We start from the raw sequence: 6357 nt of genomic DNA, 5'->3' as shown, positions 1-6357 counted from the left end.
AATGTCACAGTTACAGTTTACGTAGCAAAGATTCAGGTTTGGTCTTTTCTCTTTATTGGGTTAGGGTGGTAATCAGAACTCAAACACATAGCTTTTATTAGGGCATCAGACCAAGCTTGGTCCCAGTGGGACATTATGCGATTGGGATGCCCTTTCCCTTGTGGAGATTGGTGACTCTACTGAGTTTGTTGGTGGCGTCAAGGAAGGAACCTGTGGTGTTGGAGTCCATGCAGCGGTGACCCCTCAGAGTTTTTGGTTCTCTGGACTTTGCTCAAGCTGATGTCCATGTGCAGCTCTCTTCCCCCAGGAAAGGCAGCCAGAAAAGACTTTTGCTTCACCCATAGATAGCCACAGCCTGGGATCTGAGCAGAAACCAGACATTGCTCTCCTTCACAGGAGACAGCCTGCTTCTTCCTCCAGCTTCTAGCTTACACCCACCCACCCCTGGCCTTTGTCTTTTCCTAACTCACTACCAGCGAGTTGAGGGAGGCTGGCCCACCCAGGCCCACCCATTTGCTTTCTGGCATGGAGCACTTCTTTTGTAACCTTATTGCCCCATTCACAGAAGGCCATCACCATTACTTGTCTGGCTAGTTCAATAAGCCTTGCTTAGATTTTAACACTTGCTGGATCCAGGAATTAGAAGGGTCTCAACATACAACTTACTCCCTTGCCCCCCTCAACTCATAACATTATTATTTAACTAGAAAGCACTCTGAAGGTATTTGAGCCATGCAGTTTGTGGGTGAATGGCCTCACAATCCCAATCCCCACCATGAATTGTTGAATTATTATTATTTTTTAACCTCATAATAATAAGTTCAGGCAGTGAGGTGACTCCATCCCAGGATGGCAAAGGCATATGGGCAATAGAGAAAGTTTCAGAAAGGTGCTTCATCTTTTCCATGTCCCAGTAAGAAAGGAACAAGAGGCCATTCTAGACTTGTAGCTCCACAGCAGGTTCCTGAAGATTCTGCATGAAGATACTAGAATTGGACATCTTCCCCTACAGTCCCTCTTGCACCTGTGCTTTAGTTTGCCAGGACTTAGCTATCTGCAAAAGCACTGGCGTAGGGAGGGTAATGTCTGCAGGGTTGTGGATCAAACCTGAGTTTTCTCAAATAATTATCTAGACACAGCTAGATTTCTGAGTGGAATTTTTGGTGTTGGTTTTTTATGAGGAAAAAAAAATATTGTAAATGCACCCACTTTTGAAATTCTGCCAACCAAGTTGAAGGAGTTTAGAATAAACTCATTTGCACTTTATTCAGGGTTACATTTTTAGATGTACTAGAGTTTCTGCTTTTCCACCCACGTTGTTCATTAGCATATTAGACACCCCCACGACATGTTTCCAATAGGTTTATAGCTTTAAAAGCAAAGGAAGAAAGCTCTGACGATAGATTTGAGTAGGCTGCAGCCTCCTCTGCCGCCCTGGGAGAGTTCACATTTTAGTCGTAAATTAAATATCTCCCTTTCTACAGAGCTGTTGACCCCAATAGGTTGTTTTCAGCAAGATCAAACAGTAAGTCAAGTGAAAGGAGTCTGTGACTGTTGCGTAGGGAAATTCCCCTTTTACGAAGGAGCCATCAGCTGAACACATAACTTGACAATCTGTAGGAGGTGAAGCCTGAAGGACCTACAAGAGGCAGGCTATATTTCTGCCTTGATCCACATCAAGGATTTAGAATAGCTTCATATACTAGTGATTATTATTTTTTGCAGATCCTGGCCCAGTTCAACACAGATCCAGCTGCACTCTGCAATACAAATGTAATTGTTTTATCCCTGTTGGTACATGAAAAGACTCAAATGCATATTCACCACATTTTTTATAAATGGGGTTTTGTAACCTATTTACAAAATTTCCAATGGAAAGTGACTTGCAAAACAAAGAAAGAAATCCCTAGCAGAGCAGAACAACTGACCATGTGGAAACATCCTCATAACCCCTTGAGAAAATCAGAAGCAGTGCTGGTGGAGGTAATGGACAACTGACTCTTCAGAGGAGGGGAATAGAGCCTTTCAGAGTATCCCAAGAGTTGTTAGTTTGAACTGCCCCACTATCAGACCCACATGTAGCGTTTGCCTCAGTGTCACTTGATGAATGAAATCAAGAGGGAAAGCTCATAGAGGGTCCCACAAAAAAAGGAAGTGAGCAGCAGGGGGGCCAGATTCTCAAGCAGAAGGTCAACAGGACCAGACCGCTACTGACACTACTGCAGACGGAAGAAAAGAGAGCCAAACCTCAAGGAAGCAGCTGTTAAAGAGAGCCATTGTGGTGTAGTGGTTAAGAGCGATAGACTCGTAATCTGGGGAGCCGGGTTCGCGTCTCCGCTCCTCCACATGCAGCTGCATGAAGTCTCTCAGCCCCACTCACCTCACAGGGTGTTTGTTGTGGGGGAGGAAGGGAAAGGAGAATGTTAGCCGCTTGGAGACTCCTTCGGGTAGTGATAAAGCGGGATATCAAATCCAAACTACTACTAGTACTCCTCTTCTTCTTCTTCTTCTTCTTCTTCTTCTTCTTCTTCTTCTTCTTCAAGTATTTCCCCTGTAGCCCATGTTTGTTCTTGAATACAGCTTGTGGTGGGACACGGGTGGCGCTGTGGGTTAAACCACAGAGCCTAGGGCTTGCCGATCAGAAGGTCGGTGGTTCGAATCCCCGCCATGGGGTGAGCTCCCGTTGCTCGGTCCCTGCTCCTGCCAAACTAGCAGTTTGAAAGCATGTCAAAGTGCAAGTAGATAAATAGGAACCGCTCCGGTGGGAAGGTAAACAGCGTTTCCATGCGCTGCTCTGGTTCGCCAGAAGCGGCTTAGTCATGCTGGTCACATGACCCGGAAGCTGTACGTCAGTTCCCTTGGCCATTAAAGCGAGATGAGCGCCGCAACCCCAGAGTTGTGGTTAGCAAGGAGAGAACGTGACCATGCCCAGGGGCAAAGCTAGGCTTTATTCCACCAGGGTCAAAGACCCTGTTTGGCATCCTCCACATGCATTTGCCTAAACGCAGACACAGATTGGGAGCCTCTGGAGGCTTCACCCAGGGCAAAAATACCCAGAGTGACTGGGGAAACCCAGTCAGATAGGCGGGGTATAAATAATTTATTATTATTAATTGTTGTTATTGTTGTTGTTACCTGGCTACCACCCACCGCCTTCTACGACTTGGCCATGCTAAACCAAAAGTTGGCTTATGACATGCTAAGCCAAATTTCGGAATGTTCTCCCCCAGCCCTACAGGCTGCTGCAGCCCCCCTAAGGTGGGTCTGCTTCCTTCCTGCTGTCCTGCGTTGATGTGCAGGACTTGTCTATATACTTTCTAATCCAGGAAAATCAGGATCTGAAGAGCTCACTAGCTTTTCCTGACCTATAATGTAAGCAAGTTGTTTTCATTTTGTCCCGCTCGTAAATACAGCATAGCTTGGGAGCTCAGTACTTAAAGGAATGTCTCTTTCCAAATGAATTTAGGGGTATGAGAGGAATCCACTGAAGACTAACAAGTGAATTTCTTTCCGTCCGTCCATTCAACCCCCATTGTGACATCTACTCTGCCTGGGAAAACTATTTGCCTCAGTTTTATACAAAAAAACCATTTTTTTAAAAAAGAAAAAACATGAACACATTATGAATCCAGAAACTGCTTTGTAATATACATTATTTAAATATCCATTGATGTACACAGGTGCCTATTCGTTCTTCTTCTTTCTGAAGTGTTTGTTCCCAAAGGCAGCCTCTGTGCACCAAGACTGCAATCCTGCCCACGGCCAATGAGAAATAAATCCCACTGCGCTCTGTGAGGTTTACTCTTGAGTAAGTGGGATTAGAATTTCAGCCTTAATTTCCTTCCTATTGTAGATTTTTAAAACCAATGTAATGAATCCAATGTAATGTAATGTAATGTAATGTAATGTAATCTACAATGTAATGTAGATTTTTAAAACCAATGTAATGTAGTTCTTTTCACATGGAAAGAACAGGAAAGACTGAAATATTTAATATTACTTTAATATCATACAAGCAGATTACAAGATCATTCATATATTACACTGTAAACTGATTCCTTAGCATCATTATAACAAGATGTTGTGCTCTTAATTAAGCTAAACTGAATTCTTGTTTTACACACACAAATGGATTAATTCTGAAGCTCAAATTGCATTTCTTATTTCTTACTTCAAACAAAACAAAATTAGTATTTTAAAATAACTGATTTATGTAAGTTGTAATAATATATCATTGTAAAGAAAAAAATGGACCATGATTTTTGAAAAGTGATGGACAATCTGATATTTAAATTACATCTATTTTCCAATGACAGATTTTTACTACTCAAATTCCGAATGAAAATTTAAGATTGGTTCCAGAGGGCAAAATATTTGCAGTTCAATAGATAATCAATTAATTGAGATGAAAAAGCAGCTGACACACCAAAATAGTTTCTTTCTTTTTTTTCCACTTAATTGCGTGACTCTCCAGATTCAGCAATATAGGACTGTTAGTCTGTATGCTTTTTGTTATGGAATGTGCTTTGCAAGTGTGGCAAGTTCACTCTTATGTTTAGCATCACCTGCTTCTGTTGAAAAACCGAGAGGCTGCTTCGTATTGGCTCATTACAGCTGCACAGAGAGGCCCAAAGTGATCCTACTGACACTAATGTTTTCCTTTATCCGATGTCCAGAAGAATACACTGATGTGGCAAGATCAACCCTGGCTATGCAACCCACACAGCTGGATTCCCACCACCAGCCATGGGTCTGTTCTGACAGTTTCCTGTAACATTTTCCTGTAAATTTTTCAGCTGAATTGTATAATGAAAGTGTTTCCATATTTACATATGCTTCTCATGCTACAGATACACACCTACCAAGTATAAGGAGACGACAACTGGTGATTTCACCTCAAACAGGGGCTCCTACATCCTAGCACACCACCACAATGAGAGTACAGGCAGCAACCGTTTTAGATACGTCCAAAATGTGCATGACTGCGCATGTGCATATTGTGCCAAACCTGGAAATGACCCAAAAAGTCTCATAAAGGGGCAAAACAGGGCTTGGGCAAAACGGGGTGTTTGCAGGCTTTTTCAATGGTGTCTCAAATACATGCAATTTCACTTTGAACGTGTGGTGCCTGGGAACGTAACCCGTGTGTAAATTGGAAGTTGGCTGTCCCTATCTCAGCGAGAAGAACACATCTCCACAGTCTGCATTACTTTCTGCCCATTCTATGGAACCACAATGTTGTCATTGTTTGACCCACTTAAGTGATTGTAGCCAGGAAAATGGTGCACGCAATGGGTCGGGATTTCACCAATCTTCTCTTCCCACTTCACTTTGGGAGCAACTCCTAAGGCCTTCTCTTCTACTGATAAAATTTCCAGACCAGAGGTACAGAATTTCATACTAGTTTCTGAGGGCCTTCTATGTCCTTATACAGCACAGAGTAATTTCAGAATTATAAATCCTGAGATGGGGGCCTTTGGCCTTACAGATGTTGCTGGACTCTGTAACTCATCAGCCAGAGTCAGCATGGCCAATAGTCAGGGACACTGAGAGCCACATGATCCCCATGCCCATTTTGGACTGCCTAGTTTGTATTAAAATTGTCTCCTTTGCCAGCCTCAACTTGTAATGAAAAATACTCTATGGATTGACAGTGGAGACAATATATATGCATTTTCCCTTGTTTGTTTGTTTTGTAGCACAAAAAAGCTTTCGTAAGATAAGATATTGAACTAGGGCAGGAATAGATATCCTGGACTATTATATTCAACTTCCATGCTGGTGATCCTATGTACTTTTCATTTACCATACTTATTTCCCAGCATGGAAGTTGATATTCAGCCCATGAAAGACTAGAGACTGGTTAAATGGATCTGTGGATTTAACATGCAGGTTTTAACAAAATGTAAATAGAATCAGCTGAGTGGGTGGGTAATAATTATTAGGCTCACAGCAGACATATCCCTCCTGCTGATTCTATTCGCATTTAACAACAACAACAACAACAACAACAACAACAACAACAACACTTTGAACAACACATTTAACTTCATGTCTTGTTAGCCTTCAGAATTTTAATTAAATTTAAAGGTTTATATCTGAAAGGGAATAGCTAGAGAAGTTCAGGTGAGGGACCTTCAAGAAATGTGGTCTTTGTGAATGAGAATGGAAACTGACTTCATACACACTGCCCAGACTATTATGCAGATGAGCACAACCTTCAGTAACTGAACTTCGTCGAAATTTCCCAATGCAGCTCTCACCCCAAGAAATTACTAAAATGCATTTAAAATGTCTATTTCATGATAAAATACACTTATATATGCTTATGTTTAGAGAAGACATATTTATAAATGC

This window comes from Podarcis erhardii (genome assembly GCF_964252035.2).
Source record: "Podarcis erhardii genome assembly, chromosome: 9".
In the NCBI taxonomy this organism is placed as follows: domain Eukaryota; kingdom Metazoa; phylum Chordata; class Lepidosauria; order Squamata; family Lacertidae; genus Podarcis; species Podarcis erhardii.
This window is presented reverse-complemented; position numbering follows the sequence as displayed.